General features: G+C 36.4%; 1 protein-coding gene across 1 annotated transcript in view; it reads right to left on the minus strand.

Moving 5' to 3' along the window:
* Positions 1–18,674, minus strand: part of LOC149705008 (uncharacterized) — a 39,021-nt gene that overhangs the window by 10,377 nt on the left and 9,970 nt on the right. The gene's annotated exons all lie outside the window — the stretch shown is intronic.

Here is an 18,674-nt window from a genome sequence, read left to right on the forward strand (position 1 = left end):
TAAACATACCCAACTCCATGGGATTAACATTACACTAAACTTTGGAGGCTCATAACTCTGGTTCTACTAGAGATACGGAGATGTCCTTTGATTATGTAATAGTCATATTTGCCCCCCCCTCCGTCTTTAACATTTGCTCCATAGGATACTCCATATACGGGAAAATCCTGGAAAGTTCAGGGAAGTATATGGGGAAAAACCTGGAAATCTCAGGGAAATTTGTTTTCCAAAAGTTGTATGAACCCTGAAACAGGATCATAACACAAGGATAGATTGTTATAAACCAATTCATTTTAAATACCTATACTTGTTTAGAACAATATAGGGCTATGCATGCTTGAAATTAAATATTTGAAATGGGCTGGATAAATTGTTCATCGTAAAGGTAATCTTCCCTTTAAGAATTATTGGCGTGCGAATGCCTTCCATTTGGGAAACGAAATAGACGTAAAGCAATTTAAACTATCGATGAGAAAATAAAATATAAAAAAGAAATATATCGGATTTGAAATCCATTTGCGCGAGGATTCAAAATCCCTAGGACTAAGTTCCTTACAGATTTCAACCCGCCAACCCTTTTTTTTGGCCAGGGAAACTCCAAAAAAATAAATAAAATATAGCTTTAGTATATGGGCAAAGGGGCTTTCAACAAGATGGCCCCGGCCAGATTATGCTTTCGCTGCGCCCTCTAGCGGCTAAAACTTTTAAGACCCCGGAAATTTTATTTTGCGTTATTCTTTTCTTATTTATTAAATATCCTTTCGATTATGAATGAAATTAATTTAGTGTGATTTTTTTTCACATAAACACTAATGATAACTTGTTTTTAAAACAAATGTTTTAAGAAAACTAATTAAGTACAGTAATTTGTTTTTATATTCGCATTATATTTTATTGCCGTTTAAAAAACTTAATGATAATTTTGACCAAACACTTTCCAAGATTATTTTCAGTTACAATTTTGGATAAACAAAAAGATAATTATAAGTATACGCTATAAAATATTTCTATTATCGTTTAATTACCCAAATAACCCATGATAACAAATTTTACCAAGCACTTTTTAAGGTTATTTTCAGTTACAATTTTTGACAAAGAAAAATGATCATTGGTAGTTTAAATTTGCCTGAAAACGATAAAAATAATTGGTTTACCTCTTAATTTTAACTTAAATTAAGAGTAATCAATTACTAATCATCACTTATCTTAATAGTTTCTTAAATAACTAAAATACAGTGGAGGTTGCAAAGCCACCTAGGTATGGTTCTAGGTACTATTTATAAATTTCAATGCGATTCCGCACGCGAATAAAAAGGGGAAAAGGCACCCAGAAAGCAAGGGTCAGACAAATGCTTTTGCCACTCGAATCGCAAAAGCAAAAACAAAAAAAATTTGAAGCTTAAATTATCATTTTTGTTGCACAAAAAATATTTGTCTTGGATTCCAAGCCTTATATGGGCTTCTTACTCTAGGTTCCCAAGCCCACTGTTGAGCTTGACAGTTGTAGGTGGCTCAATCTAGATATTGTAGATCAAGTAGTTCGATTTGGGTTACCGTTCATCTTGTAATATATATGTGGGCTTCATTATTTAGGATCCTAAACCTAATATGGGTGCCTTTCTCAAGGATCCCAAGCTTTATTTGGGTCTCTTACTCTAGGATCCCAAGCTTTATTTGGGTCTCTTACTCTAGGATCCCAGTCAACAGTTTCCCTATTTATATTTCTTCTGGTTCCATCTAGTGTGAATCCAACGTAATTAATAAGTCAATTTGATGAAGTTATTTAATTTTTAATGTTGAGATGGTTGGCTTTCAATAAAATATTTCGTACCATAGAATTTCCCTAGATTTATCAAATTTTTGGTGGAATTTCCCTTTTTGCCGTTTTTAGGAGTCAAAATTTCCCTAGATATGGGAAATTTTCCTCAATCTGGCATCACTGTTCTGTTCTAAAAAAAATCTCTCTGGACTCTCTCCAGTCTCAACCTAGGAGTGTATACAAAAATGCACAACTGGAGTCGAAATTTATGTTAAAATTAAAATAATTATAGTGGTCTCTATATCAACTTTTAATAAAAGTAGGAATTAATAAACTAGTCATTGGGACCAGTGAGTCTCACGTTATGAATAAAAAATAACTGGTCCAAGCTATTAATAAACTGGTTTTTAACCAGTATACCAGTCTTATTTCCTAGCCTGAAGGCACGGATGTGTATTGTAGGAGTAGAGACTCGTAGCTTCCACTCTACTAAAAAACAAGAGGTTACAAGTAAACCCTTACAATTTTGTCGCGCTTTCTAATGTATTTTAGCAATGTATAATGAACTCCATATTGATATAATAGCAAAGGATAATTATTTCAAAAACTATATTTAGGCACTGTATAATTAATGCCTTACTTATATACAGTAACATTGCTAATTAATATTGAAATCGTATAAAGAATATCTCCTCAACAAAAGCCGAGATACAACAAACCCCAAAAAATCCTTATTTCTCAGCCTGTTACGGCTATAATGACAGGGAGCCGAACATAAAGAGGTCACACAAAAGACACGTGTCCTTGGAATGACCCATATTAGTTTAAAACACGTTTCCGCACAATTTAAATGAGATCATAGTGTTTAGCAGACGGCATAATGAATTTTAAACTTTTTAGGACGGTCTGAGACAAGGACTAGGCAATATCCCCGTCGGCGTTACAGCGTCACTTTCGGCGAAAATGAGCCAAATAACGATGAAACCGAATTAAAAATAACGATGAAACCGAATTAAAAAATTAAACACCGTTAGCGGAATGCAGTGAGCAACAAAAAATGTCGAGTCCGCACGTTTAATTACCGAAATTCAAAGAATAACAGCGAAAACATGAGAGTGGAGGTATTTTTAGTAAGGTCTCAAACACAGTTATAGAAAAGCCCCGTCATGAGTCCCGAGGAACAAACAATACGAGCTTTTCCAAGACCTATGGCAAAACGCTGCCAGTAGGTAAAACCAAAAGACGGCGATAACACGAAAAATAGTTTAAATCACTGAAAATTAAGTTTGATTACCGTTAACGGAAGGCTTTAGAAGTCGTTATGTGCAAAAATCAAACGAAGCCAACTCGATCACGCGCTCAGCAAAAAAAATCCTTATTTCTCAGCCTGTTACGGCTACAATGCGGCTCTGGAGCAATGAGATAGATCTCTATGAGATAGATAGAGTTACAATTCAAATACTCGCGTATGCGTATTTTATTTAACACGTTTAAAAACTATCTTGACAGCTTGTTACACAGATTATAGCAGCAGACGTTAATAAAAAAGTTCTTAGGGTGGCGCCACCCGTATTTGATAAAGATTCATGCTCGATAAAAGGTGTATTGCGAAATGTCGATCTCGAGATCTCACGTTGTGACTCTAGGTTTCATATATATATTCTATCTCATTGCTCTGGAGTAGTTTAAAGAGAGCGAAGGCGAGACGACGACGAAGGCGGAGCTGACGACGAAGGCGGAGCTAATCTTCCGTTTTTATGTCTTTTATGTCTCCGTAATATTTTTTCTCCATCATAGATGGCGACAAAATAAAAAAGCTAGACCTTATTTGTCCATAAAAAGGGGTATGAATTTTGAGCCTCCTTCCAAACCTAGACGAGCCCAATGAGATAGATAGAGTTACAATTCAAATCGGCTTACCGCGAAACACATTGTGTTTATCAAGCACATTTATCAAAACATGACAGCGCCACCTGTCACCCTCTCGCGGAACTAATTACAACTTTTATTCGTTTATTTGCAATCAGAAACATCGTTATGATTTTATTTCATCTATTTATTAGATTAAAAAGGACTAGAGTTTTTATTATTTAACTCGCGTATTTTATTTAACACGTTTAAAAACTATCTTGACAGCTTATTAGTTGTTACACAGATTATAGCAGCAGACGGTAATAAAAATGTTCTTAGGGTGGCGCCACCCGTATTTGATAAAGATTCATGCTCGACAAAAGGTGTATCGCGAAACGTCGATCTCGTGATCTCACGTTGTGACTCTAGGTTTAATATATATATTCTATCTCATTGGACGAGCGCATGTAAACAAGAAAGATGGCCGCGAGCTACGTTAAGCCTCGGTCTTTTGTGTATCGAATCCGAGTAGATGATGATATGATTAAATTAAATTTTATATTAATTAAAACAACGTGGTAGGTGTCAGATTTCGTTCTGGTAAGTTAGTGAACTTGTAGTTGTAACTTGTATTTCTGTGCAGATATTAAGTGAATTTGAAGATTGCATCATTTTTGTGTCGCATTTAAGAATGGGATGCGATGATATTGATAAATTAATTTTATCATGGTTTAATTGATTTCTAGCCTTCTAGGTAATTGTTTATCCTTCTGGTGATAGAAATCAAGGACATTTATTTTTGAACTAGGGTTTGTAATTATTATATTACCAGTTCTTAATTTATTTTGATTGAGATAAGTATTTCAATATTAAAAATAATGTTGAATTTGTTTCTTAAGATAAGTGATGATTAGTAATTGATTACTCTTAAAAGTTAAAATTAAATTAATAAAAGTTAATTAAATAAATTATAATTAGATTTTAAAGGCAAATCTACACTTCAAATGATAATTTTTGTAAAAGAAAAATTGTAACTGAAAATAACCTTAGAAAGTGCATGGTCAAAATCATTATTAAGGGTTATTTTTTGAAATAAAATTGTTTAACACCTTTTGATATAAAGCTTATTGCTAAAACAGTCGACTTATGTATTACTCAGAAGAGTTTAAATTTTAGGCAGATATGAATTAATCTGCAATCGCTTAACCTTATGATTACGTTAACATAAATAGCTCCGTTCTAGTTCTAATTGGATTTAAGCAAAAACGGATTTATGCACTCACATAAATCCGTTTTTGATTTAAGTAATTGTTAAACTAATCTGAAATCGCGTAACTTAAAAAGTATGTTAACTTGAATACCAATCGCGTAACTTAAATAGTACCTTAACGTAATTATTTCATTAGTTTTTTGTTCAAGTGAGTGTGATCAACTTAAGTCGTTTTTTTTCGTTTGAGTACTTTAACTTAAAGGGGCTGTTCGGAACGTGGGAGAGGGGTCGTAAAGCCCCTTTAAGCGATCGAATTGAAATCATAATAGTGAAGGTAATTATATCATTTGATGTTTGAATAAGTTTACCAACGTGAGCGTGATAAACTTACTGATACGTTAATAATAGTGAACGTAATTATAATATTAGTTGTTGTTGGAGTTCGTTAATATAAATCTAATTAAAACCATAATAGTGAACGCAATTATATCATTAGTTGTTGTTTCAGTACGTTAACTTAATCTAAACCGAAATTCAATATTAACGCCGCATACAACCGTTCTAGCAACACCGAAAACAGCCTAACCCTAAACCGAAATTAAATATTAACGCCTCATACAAACTTTGTAGTTCTAGTAACAGCTATGTGCCGCCGCCGATAAATAAAACACCCTTGCACTAAAAAGAAATTGAGAAGCGGGCGCGGCAGTCGTCGACCGTTCTAAACTCTATTAACGAGAGTCACGTGGTCCCCCTCCTCTCTCTCTCTCTCTCTCTCTCTCTCTCTCTCTCTCTCTTTCTTTCTCTCTGGCAAAAAAAATACCTAGCCCGTCGAGGGAAGAGTGAGATACTGTTGGTGAAAATCGCAGAGAGGTACTAAGCCTCAATAGCTCAGTCTGTAAGGCGTTGTACTCTGGTGCCTGTGTGGATACAGACGTGGCGGGTTCAAATCCCGGTCGTGCCAAAAAATTAATTCTTCAATAGTAAAATATTTACGGGACTTTGTATAGATGTCGCTGAAGTTCGTATTTCTAGCGGGAAGTTTGAAATGAAAGTAACTTTATTTATGATGGATTCTCCCAGGTCACATGAAAAATTGGGGGCAGAAGGGGGGGGAGAAGACGCCCAGCCGTAAGGGGTAATTGCAATGCTTCCGCAGTCTATAGACAGCGAAAGCAAAAACAGAATGCAGACAAGGAAAAAGAGTCAGCCCCTTGTTTGTGCCGCGCTCAGCTCTCTTATATCAAAACGAACCGTTTAAAGACGTTGTTTCGCTGGCCTAACTGTACTTGGGTTACGATATAGATTCTTAAGCCAATAAAACTATAAAAAATGACTGTGATCCAAACCCGTTGTTTTCCCAGCAACGTACTATCTCTAACCTGGCAAAAACAGATGTTAGCTTTAACTCTTTCTCTACCACCCCCTACCTTGTGGGTGTGTATGTGTGTGATTGTTTATCTCTTGTTTCAGTTTGTTCGGTAAATTTTTAAGAAAAACGTTATTCTTAGTAGACCTACTGAAATAAATATTACATTTAATTATTTTTCTCGATTGAGAAATACGCGAGGTTTAGGAAAGTCTCATTTCAATTTCGTTTTGGTATAAGCAGAAGTGAGATGAGACCAGAAGTACTGAGCTAACCAAATTCTTCACTCGGCGAAGGTGAATATTCTTTATAACACAAGAACGGTTGGCCCTCTAGTAGCGGTTTCTGAATTTTCTCTCCAAAACGTGAGACGCTCGCGGTGGTAGACGGCCGAACTAGATTCAAGGAGCCACGTCCGTGTTCGGCCGCTTTAGGTTGAGGGGAAGGGGGTAGGAAATGTTTTTGGAACTCGACCAATTTTTTTCTCAGTAGTGTAGGCGCGTGGGAAGCGGCATAAAATCCTCAAATTTGTTCACTAGTGCCAGGATCTACTATCAATGTTAGAGCCCTTCACTTCTAGTCTCATCTCACTTCTGGTATTAGGTAAAATATTTTTCTGTTATTTTGAAACAATTATTATTGTATATGTACTGATGTTTAAAGGTTTGTTTAAATTTTACTATTTAAAGTGGCCTTGTGTTTGTAGAATCAGGTTAAATAATCCTCTTGAACGAGGAAGAGAAATGGTTTCCATCGAATCGAATCCCCGTAGCAAAATTGAAGCGGAAATCGACCCCCCCCCTTTTAGCATACCAGGTTTGGAATACCGTTTTATTTTCGCTAACGTTGCTCAATCGGCTCTGGACTAGATCTCATCGTAATAGACCTTTCCAAGTCAAATCTCTCGTTATCTTTCACCCATACCTGTACTGTATTAAATTCTTAAAAGAATTTAAGGTATTTTGGGAGACTTGAACAGAAATAGTACATACATAGTAGCATAAGTTTATAAGGTATATTCCATAAGTATGACACTTCGAAGTGTTAGAGATTTACAGCTCGAGCTAGTTTGAGAACGACGGAAGCGAGAATTGAAGTATATACACTCGGTGGTAAAATTTTGCAGGGCTTCCATCTAGCTCCTATTTAGTCTGTACTAAGACCCCTTGGACAGCGCCTCTCTCACCAGGCGTCGCTTTACCTCGAATCTACGACCTACGTCACTTCATGACAAGCTCCAGTTTCTAAGTTACCACTTACCAGTGACAAACTTATGGTAGTAACATATCTTATGAACTTATGATAGTAGGGTGTTCGAACCAGGCGCGACCCAATGTAGCATCTTTTCACGCGTCTAGGAATCCAAATAAAACGGCTGAAACTTTATATGGGGAAGGTTCAGGCACCAACCAAAGATGGAGGAATCTTCTCTTTTCTCTAAAGGGTTCGCTTTTCTATTCTTCTCGTCCACGAAGCGTATTGGATAAAATTTTACTCTGGAAGCTGCTAGAAATTCCCTCTTTCTCTGGAGATAATAGCTATAAGCGTTTTCCTTTTTTCCCTGGGAATGAAATACTCCATTTATGCTTCATATACGAACGCCAGATGGCGCGGTGCGGGTTGGCGTGCTAGATTTTTAGGGGTTTTTAAAACCCTCAAAGGTTTTTAGGTGTATTGAGTTAGTTGAAAATTATTTAAAGAATTGTGCTCCAGTGGGGCTGAGCATTTTAACCCATTCTACGAGTATGTGAACGCCTCGTAAAGATCCCATTCAGGTCACAGAGTAGCTAAAGTTTTGTACTGCCTCTCTTTGATCTCGTTAAATTGTCCCTGTTTACACGTGAGATGTTTGTGAATTTAGTTTCTTTAAGTGGAAATGAAATATTTCAAATTGAATTTGAAAATGTTTTTTTTTTTTTTTAAATAAAACTCGTTGTGTTGTCCGGCGCATCTTGTTAAGTTTCCCGGATAGAAAAATGTCAGTAAAAATCTGGCCGCGCACTTTTTCTCATCTGCTGAATAGCTTTCCACCCATTTTACGTTAAACGTGGACGTTCCGTTCCCAGTTTCCCCTTTTTTTCTGGGGTTGGGAGCGCCATTTCAGTGCCAGGTGCGTCCAGCCTTTAGTAATACAACTATATTAAACATTAGTTAACGCTTAAGAAGGTGGTACACCAAACTGGCCTTTTCTTTCAATGGAAATACTCCAATATAAGGCGAGCGAAGTAAATACATATGGTATATCTAACGACCGTCATCAGTTTCGCGTTTAAAAATTTTGAAACTCGTGTATCAATCTCGTAATATGGAAAATATTGCTCCGTTTCTTTTTTTTTTGGAAGTTTTTTATTCTTTCTTTCAAAGTTTTCCGACATACTTTTGAGGCACTGTTACGTAAACCGCCTTTAGAGACAAGCTAAATGAGTAAACGTTGATATTCGTCCAAATACAGGGGATTCTATCAACCATTTTGAGTTGAAAATGTTCTAAGCCTAAGGGACGCCGTTTGCAGGTTATGATTGGAGTGATTTAGGAATAACCCCTTATTTATTTCAGCATTGCCGTTCAGTTTTTTTTTCGGACCTATCAACCCTTTTGGGACACCCTGTGTATGTGTTTCGTAATTTATAATTTTATAAGTTTTAAGATTTCACTTCGTTCCGAAGTCAGTTAAATTCTAGCTCAATACGAACTGATTAACCAAGCTAGGAATATCTTTATTTGATTATTTGAGTTGTACCATTATCTCCGAAAACTGATGGCTGGAGGAGGTTGTAAAATGGGGGGTTTTGGAAATCTTGAAATGCGGCGAACGTCATGATGGATATTACGCGATGTACTGGATTTAATCGATACGGAACTTAATAACTAACTGGTGGTGGATTCTGATGAGTTAGAGTTAGAGACCGATAACTAGGGGCGTTTTGATTGTAGCCTAGCGTAGCTGCGTCATGAAATCCTTTTACGCTCTCCGTGTCTCTTACACGCGCCCGAATCGAATTTGAAAACAGAACGCCGTATTTATAACATAATTCCTGTGATATGGATTTGCTGTGCATACCGACACTGTTCATGGAGGAAAGTTTTATTATGACTATGCACGACTGTTTAAAAATCCCAAGATACTTTTCAATTAATTATGGGCATCATTTAGTGCAGCAGTCTCTTGGTGAAAATATTTTAGTAGCAAAGGAACGTAACGTGTAATTAAAAGTTCTTGTTGCTTTAACCAGGTGTCACCTAAAGCTTAATTTATGCCCAGTGAAAAACCGGGGCACTATGGGTAAATTTTACGTTCATGCTTGTAAAAGTGCATCTATTGAGCTACCGCTCCATAATAAATCCGTCCTCTTCCAAGAGTTCATGCGAGTTAAAATAAACACACTGCATGCTACAGACTAGAAATCTTGCTTTAAACGTTTCTCATCCAAACCAAACGGAAGAGAGTGTAGATCGAGACATGACCTACTTCCTACTACGATATCCTCCCTTGATCGAGTCGGGTTAATAAAATAATCATTCATCCATTAATTTACTGATAAATAAATTCTTAATTCCGTCTCTAAACCTTAACCGTTTCATTCGTGTGTATAGGAAAAGTGGGAAAGCAAAGGATGCATACTGGGATTGCGAGAGGAGAGAAAGAGAGAGAGGGTTTTCTGGTCTCTAGAGATTTCGGGGATTCGGACATCCTAGATTTCTCTAGCTCTTTTTGAGATGAAACCGGGGGTTTCCTCTTTGAAGCGTAACACTAGTCGGTCGTTTGAAACGCTAGTGACATTTTCCGCGAGATGCTATTTCCCTCCCTCCCTCCCTTCCCCCCCGTCTTTGCTCTTGAGCTTCTTTTGACTCTCTTTTTTTTGTCAAAAAACTCATCCCCAATCAGAGTCGAAAAGACGAGGCTGTAACTTTTCTCCATTTGAGGAAGCTTTACGGGTATGGCACCACTCCCGGGGGCTCTTTTAATAAAATCTTCACGTTTCCACATTTATTTCCTCCCTCTTTTTGGATCGCTAGATGCTAGGGATGTAAGTGTTGCGAAAAACGGTCCAGCACTGCAGAATCAACAACCGGATGATAGTCGCGTGCGCTTACTCCCCTTTTCTTCTTCTTCTTCTTCTTCTTCTTCTTCTTTAGCTTCTTGTACTGGGGTTAGAATTTCAAAAAACCTTACGTTTTACAAAAAAGTTAAGCCTTTTTCATATATCCAAGTATTTTGATCATATGGTCACCACCACCTTCTCTAACTTAAAAGTTAAAACTATGCCTAAACATATTTGAAATCGAGCAACACAAAACACTGTGTCTTAATTAAAACAATAATAATAATTAGGCATGCAATCCAGGCTAGGCAGACATTACTCAATGGAAACTTACGCTAATAAACTTACGAATAAACCCGGTATTTAAAAGTTTAAATTAAAATCTTAAGGAATAATAATATAAAGTGACATTCATATTTGAAAAAAAAAGTAAAAATTTCCAGTGGCAATTTTGAAACTCATCCTTGTATATTTATAAAGCTATTTTGACATTTACATTAATTTCGGGATCCTAATCAAAATGGCCGGGGTCTTCTGGCGTTCATTCAAATATAGACTCTTTCGCGCCCCAATTACCATCTATACCCCCTTTTCTCCGGATTTGGTTTTGGCGCGCGAATAGTTTTGGGAGGGTAATCGGGTGATGGGGGGGGGGGTTTCGACGTCAGCAGCTGTTGCGTAGCCTTTTCTAATAATTAAAGCGGGGTACGTATAGTAAAACGAACTGTAGTTCATCAGAAGGACGCCAAGAGGCCTCCCCCCCCCGGTTGAAAACAAAAGAGTTGGAAATAAAAGGGGGGAGCTATACAAGCTTATCATTAATTAAACGTCTACTAGAAAATAATTTCAGCCGCTACTAACATCTGCTAAAACGTCGAAATAAATAAGGCTATAGAATGTGTAAATGGTAAGCGAGCGAGCGAGCAAATACGTGGGTCTACGATGAAACGGATGGGGACTTCATAGCGAGCTTCCGTTCGGGCCAGTTTGTATGAAACTTGAAAGATTTCTATATAACTCAAAAGATTTCATACGCGTTTATTACTGTACAATCGACGTAACTCAACATTGCGCCGATTATTTTTATTCCTAATTACAATTACGTAATGTGTTATTAAAAACCCAAATATTACTTTAGAGTTGTAGCTAGGGATAATTCAGGCCATACACGGGAGTAAAACTCCGCCTTTCATCTCGCATTTTGGCGCCTGCGCTGTTGTCTCTTTGTATCATGAGAGTGTACAGAAACGGATTGCCATGTCCCGATACTGAGGGTTGTCTGTATATCCTCTTTTTTTTACAACGGAAAGGTCTATTTCTCATAAATATCGCCATAATCCGTGCGATATTTACAAGGTTTTTATTTAAAAATAATATTAAAATTATAGTTTTCATAGCTTGTCTCATAGTGGTTCTTCTAATATTGAACAAAACCACGGAATGTACAAAACAACCTAACGGTCTTCTCTTTTTTTGTAAACGAAAGTTCAATTTATAATATACCATTTGGCGAGTTACTATATTTCGATCTTGAAAAATATAAATATATAACAAAATATAAGCTAGCACCATCACTTTCAGTACATGCTCCAACCAACTTCCCCCCCCCCCTCCTTTTGGCAACAAGAGCAACAACGCGATGAAAAGGAGTTAAGTGTATATAGAGAAAAGTGATGGGGCCATTTTGTATACTATAGTTATTAGCTGCTCGTGCCAGGATGCTGCCGACGACCGAGGATGGGGAAGAGAACGGAGATGAGAGATGGAGAAAGAGAAAGAGAGAGAGAGGAAGCTCGAGAAGATGGCCGGTTTTGGAAAAGAGTAGCAGTTATAAAAGAGCCGTTAAGAATGCTGAGAAAGGAGAAGTTAAAAGCGAACGCGTTAAGTGAAGGGTGTATAAAATAGAGGATAGTGTATTAACAACCGAGCCGCTTCCTCTCCACCTTTCCCAGAGCTTTACTTTTAAAATTATCCAATCTTAACACGTCGATATCGTCGAAATGGCCCGTCTGGAAAAATCACGGTGCAAGCTATTTTACACACTACTAAGAGCTATTAGCCCCGATTTATAATGAATTTAAGTTCCTCTAGAAATTATTGACCCGGCGCTAGCTAGCTAGCTAGCATCACTTTCTATTTTTGGCCTATATACAGTATACTTCTCTGCAGTGTGGCTTTTCTTCAGCCATGGATCGATCAGCTATTTTTACGACCTTGTCGACTGTAATTACAGTTCGAAAAGAAAACTTGATGACTAATAAATCTACCGTGTTTCGTTTGATTCGCGAATTATACCGTGCCAATGTTTGATCGAGTAAAATAAGTTTTCTGACGTTTCGAAGCGGTTCATTAAGTTTTGGATTAATTTAGGCTAGTAAACAAACGTGTTGTCATTTTTCCATCTTTATATTAAATGAAGGTACGCAGGGTTCGTACAAACCTGGAAAACTCAGGGAAATAAGTAGTTGACAAAAAAATTCAGGAAAAACTCATGGTAATTTTGAATTTTTAGTAAAATTTAGGGAAACTAGGGAAATTTGTGAGGCTTGAGTAAGTTTGCTCTGAAGGGTTTGCTTTGACTGTAGAAAACCACTCCCGATGTTATTACTCCACATGCAGTGAAAAAAAAAATGGAAAATTCCGGGAAATATATGGGAAAAAACCTGGAAAACTAAGGGAAATTAATTGTTGACAAAAAAATTCAGGAAAAACTCTAGGTAATTTAGAATTACCCCTCTATGCATTGTAAAGGGACCCACCTGTAAATAAGTCGCGAGTTGACTTAGTGTGGATATCCCTTCCTAGACCAAGCTTAGATTATTATTATTATTAATTTTTCGTAAAATTCAGGGAAATTTGTGAGGTTTGAGTAATTTTACTCCGAAGGATTTGCTTCGACTATAGAAAAACCACTCCGGTTTTAAATATATGGGAAAAAACCTGGAAAACTCAGGGAAATTGATCTTTCAAGGGACTGGAAACCTGGAAGAAATTGGAATTTAAAATTGACGGAGAAAATAACTTTAATGTATGCATCAATATGTTGAGGGTTTTCCTACACGTTTCATTCTCCCTTTGACTTAAAAAATAAGATCTTAAGATTCTTTTACCCCGTATTTTTTTTCTTCTTCACTCGTCGGTCAGAATATAAAAGGAGATTGTTGCTAGATTATGTAAAGGAGATTCAACACAAAAGACATTTCAGTTTTCATAGAGAAGGGAGGGGGGTGGGGAAGTGTTTGGCTGGCGCTGTTTTGTAGCCCGTTTTTTTAAAATCTCATAAACTAGAGAGCAAGCTAGGGTATTTCTTAACGGCTTTAAAATATTAAGTATAACCCCCTATTCAAAAATCTGCCAGGAGCTCTCTCTCTCTCTAGAAGAACTCAACTTTGAATTTCATGGAAAAATAAAGGAATTTTCTAGGGCTTTGAATAATAATAATACTGTATATATATATCTTTTTATATTAGGCTTAAATTTATTTATTTATATTTTGTTCGTGAGCGGGGTGACGCATTTTAAAGGTTTTGAAGTGATTTTTGGTTGCTTCTGGGCCTTTTTTTAAAGAAGACTGGGTTTTTGAATACTGAATTTTCTCGACGATGTGTGGTAGTATAGAAAAGCCCGTTGCGGCTATAGCGTAGGGATTAAAAATTTGTTAAGACTTGGTTTAAATTTTTTCTAAGATTTTTCGCGTTTTAAACAATTGTATAAGGGTTTATACTGTCTATACAGGGTGTTTCTGATAAATTAAAAGGAATGTTCTTTGGGTAATCTATTTTGAGTAGAAAATGTAACATCTATCTCCATTTTACCACAAGGGATACTGTTTTCGAGTTATGATTTTAAGAGTATTTTAGGGATGACCCCTTTATTTAATTAGAAATCATTGTCTTAATCAGTTTCTCATTTAAATTTAAGGGGATCATCCCTAAAATACTCCTCCCATCTTAACTTGAAAACAGTGGCCCGGACCACAAAATGGCGGTAGAAGCTACATTTTTGACTCAAAATTGGTTTCCCAAAGAACATCCCTTAGTTTATCAGATAGATTATTAGTGAATACAGTGCTTGCCTATAGATCTTTTAAATTTTTTTTCTACAGCTTAATTTCTCTCGAACTGTTTACAAAAGCTAGCGGATGACTTAATAGATTAACTCATCCAATATTTACGCAAAAACTTTATCGAAGATTTTAATTGAAACCTTTAATGAGCTTAAAGAATTTAGCATGCAAATTTAATGAAGCCATAGAAAATACATCGTACGGAATATAAATTACCTTTTAAATAAGCGTGAACCCTTTATTTCTTCTTGAACGTTTAAAAATCCTTACAAGTTACTTTATTTACTTTTTTCAAAGTAAAATTCAAACGCATCACAAACTAAAGAATAGAAAACCAAACCAAAAAATAAAATGATATATATATATGTATATAAAAACAAAATGAAATCCTTGTGGGAAGGTTCAGAGAATTTTGAGTTCTTAAAAGAGTAAAGCATTCATTTTTTTTTTCTTTCTTTTTTTTGCTTGCTTGTTGAGTATTTTGCAACAGAGCTAGAGAGCTTTTATTTTTTCAATTCTTTCTTTCATTTTTCTGTGTTTTAATACGGTTCAAAACTGATTCGGAAGTCTGATCCTCTTTTGACAGGCTCCGTGGCGTTCTTTCTCGATATAAGTTTCTCAAAATTCTAAACCCATTTTCGGATGGTGGAACTTTATAAATTCTTAACTCTTCGCATCGCGCGTTTAACTTGCTGCTTGTACCATGACTTGGTGGAAGATTTGCCGAACAAGTGATAATTTTAAATTTTTCTTGAAGTATTAAATTCAGTAATCAAGTGACATTGATCCAAGGATGATGAGGGATGATAGAGAAATAGGGGCGCTAACTGCGGAACGGCTTAGGTTGGGTGGGACGCCAATAATGGGGGAGGAATAGTCTGACTCAATTGTAATTGGTCAATTGCAGTGCAATTTAAAAACTTCGGACCCAAAGCGGTATAGGATAGTACAGGAAATGGCAGGACGTTGCGTTCGACGTTTATGAATTCCACCTTTTAAGTTTTCAAAAATAAACATGGCATTGTGGTGTGAATTTTCCAAACACAAATTTCAAAAATTTAAGGCAAGGGTTATATTGAATATTTTAATTCTACTGATCGAGTATAATCGCCTGTTTCTAAATTTCCAATTGGTTCGATGAATTGATTCGAAAGACGAATAATATTCCATTCCTACAATACACGCTCGGCTTGCATTGCCTATTTTAGTTCAGCGTAGAGGATTTTCGACGCAAAATTTTAAGCGCGCGCGCCATGACGCATTCCCAGGATTAAATTCACTGAAGGAAAGCGTCTCTTGACCTAGCTCCCAAGGAATCTTGAAATTAGTAGCTGGGAAATTGGATTCCCGTATATTATGTCACCGACCAGCGTCGCGTCGCCGTAAATGGCGTAAATTTAAACTTTAAGAAATAAAATGTTCGCTCGAATAATTAGCGCTCATTATATTTGCTAATTTGACCTTTCCCTTTCCCAAAATGCTTATAAGTGTAAGAAATTACGAAGTTAAATGCATTGCCTTAGAATGACGGTTTTTAATTATGTTATTTTGAAATAGTTTATTTGGACTGATCTAATTGAAGTGTATTTTATATAGCCCCTGTAAATCCGTATTTTTTCAATGCACACCGATGCATACTGAAGTTTGGGTCAGATTTTTAAAAATATAAAACACAGGCCTAGGGTTTGGGCAATTATTTTTTTAAACTTAAAACGCAATTCAATAATGAAATTCCCATTGTTTATATTTAAAACAACTACGTATTTCTTGGGAGCGCGCTAAAAAATGCGCTTTCACCGCCATAGACATTATAAGGGATGACCTTTGACGTGTAATAACTGTCCAGAAATAGTAATTTTTATTTCGCTACACAAACCATATCTTAAATTTGATAAAAAATGATATAATAATAACTAAATCTTGTCGTTAAATTCTGCGTTAGCAACAAATATCATTTTAATATTTATGACATTTATATTTAAGACTAATTTCCATTTGCGAAGATTCAAATGTACGCGGTTATATGATACTTTATCACGAATAGCCTTTAATAACGATAATAAAGTCGTATAAAAATAGATAAAAAAGGTTTAACTAAATGACTTTACCGGAATAATGTTAAGATTTCTATCAATTTAAACGGTTTTATAACGATACCTTCTTGCAAGATATTAAATATAAAACATATTCATATTTCTGGTCGATTCTTTTATATAATATCGGTAAAAGAGGACAAGACAATCTCGAATCATTTCTATTTCTGTCTGAAGACGATATTGGATAAAATTTTCTCAGAATTTGGCCTTGTTTTCCGGGTATTACCTTCGTATGGATATTTTTAGTATTACTTAATCTATCGCTTATACAAAATCAATGATTTTCTCGTTAGCGGTTATATACGGAAAAAAGGATCGCGTTTCTTGAAAGGTTATGTAGGTTGCGTAATAGTAACCCTGAACATTTTACGTAACAAATATATGAGTAACATACCTGGCGCTAATTTTACATCGATGAAACGTTTTGCATGTGAAATATGATTCGTTTCATTGAAAAACTGATTGAAATATGCAGTTTTATCCGTACAGGATGTTTTTGATTTAAGGGGGATGTTCTTTGAGTGATTTTGAGTCGAAAATGTAACATCTATGAAATTTTGCCGTCCGAGCCAATGTTTTTTTGAATTATGGTTTGAGTATTTTATGGATGACCAATTAAAACACTCATCAAATCATAACTCGAAAACAGCGTCCCTTGTGGCAAAGTGGAGACAGAAGTCTCAAAATCTCCCAAAGAACATCCGCCTTAATTCATGGTAGAAATTTTAAAATTATATGTAATGAAATCCACTTTTTAGTCGCATCCAATTGGTAGCTAGAGTTCCCGAACACAATTTTATAGGTAAAGTGCAATACAATTCTTCTTCCTAAAGCCTTCCCAAACAATTAAACCCATCAATTAAATCAACACACGCGTATCCCTCAAGATGGACAACACTATACTGCCAATCTCATCGTCTAGTTTACGCTTCAAATCTGTACACAGTTTTGCTCATCATGAACGTTATCGACATTCTCAATGCACGACGATCCCACGCAGTTTGGACTCCGTGGAATAGGTAGTAACCTATAGGGTTTTCTATCCCTCGGTGCTAAGGAATGGGGAGTGCAGTTTCGGGTTTTGGAGAGTGGTTGGGGCGCCCTATCTTTCCAGGCCGATTGACGACGGACCAAGAGAGATGGTCCGTTCTATCGTAACGATAGTACTCGCGGGGACCCCGGCGAAATCAATAAGACCACAGCACCGCTTTTATTGGGGAAGTTTAGGGAGTATATAATAGCACACGCCCGTAAATAAAGCACCAGAGACAATATACCAAACCGACTCGCTGTGTTGTATATCTCATTCTTAAAGGGAGGTTGGCATCGTCCGGGAAAATTTTAAACTTTTGTTCTAACTGATGACATAGAAAGAACCCAGATTCGAACGTATAAATATAATATGTATACGAAGCAAAGTCTAAAGCGTCTTTAGTCGACCAATCCTCTCGTTATCTTCTTCAATTTCTCTCCGAATTTAGCTTTTGACGCATTCGAGGCGTTAGAAATTATATTTTTTAGTTCTACATATTTCGTAGTCCAAATTGTAATTCAGGTTTCCCTTGTTCCCTGCGTTCATTCGCGAGGTGCGATATTGACTCAAAGACACCGTAACGCTCTATGCTTACTGGCTAGCTGACTTTCTGTTATATTTATTCGCCTTTGGTATCAGCATTGCATCGAGTAAGGTTATTAAATGTTTTCACCGCTCCTTTGAGGTCTTTCTCACTTTGTTTCGAATATTTTGTTCCCATCCCTGTTGATGATACAGTCTTTACCAAGACTATAAAAGTCATCTCGGCCAGCACTGCCAACTCGCCAAAGCAACCAAACCGCACCAACTGATGAGAGAAATTGCGAACTGAGAGAGAGAGAAAGAATAGAATCGACTCTCTTAGTGTTTGCCTAAAAGGGTCATTGGGGATGTTTTTCTCCCCCCCAAACTCCCTGTTCCCCTCCTCTCCCCACATCCTTTAATGGATCCTCTCGCTCTTCCTCCTCCTCGTCTTCCAGCATCCTCCCACGCACATCCTGCCCTGTCTCTTATAATCTCTCAATCCCATAAGATTATTTTCATCTCCTTTCAATCCTTTACACACATGGGATTTAATCCCTTTGTAATATCCAAAAGTTGATCTCGGGTATAAAATACAATGAACTAGAAGTAAAAGAAGAGTAATACCAAATGTATAAGCCGGTTTTCTCCTCAAAAGGTATTCGGTGGTGAGATGAGATAAAATTGTTATTATGGTTATGGAAAATAGGATGCTGTAAAGTATA

Source organism: Phalangium opilio, unplaced genomic scaffold (assembly GCF_054372755.1).
Source record: "Phalangium opilio isolate 3A_F unplaced genomic scaffold, DU_Popi_V2 ptg000014l_1, whole genome shotgun sequence".
Taxonomy (NCBI): Eukaryota; Metazoa; Arthropoda; class Arachnida; order Opiliones; family Phalangiidae; genus Phalangium; species Phalangium opilio.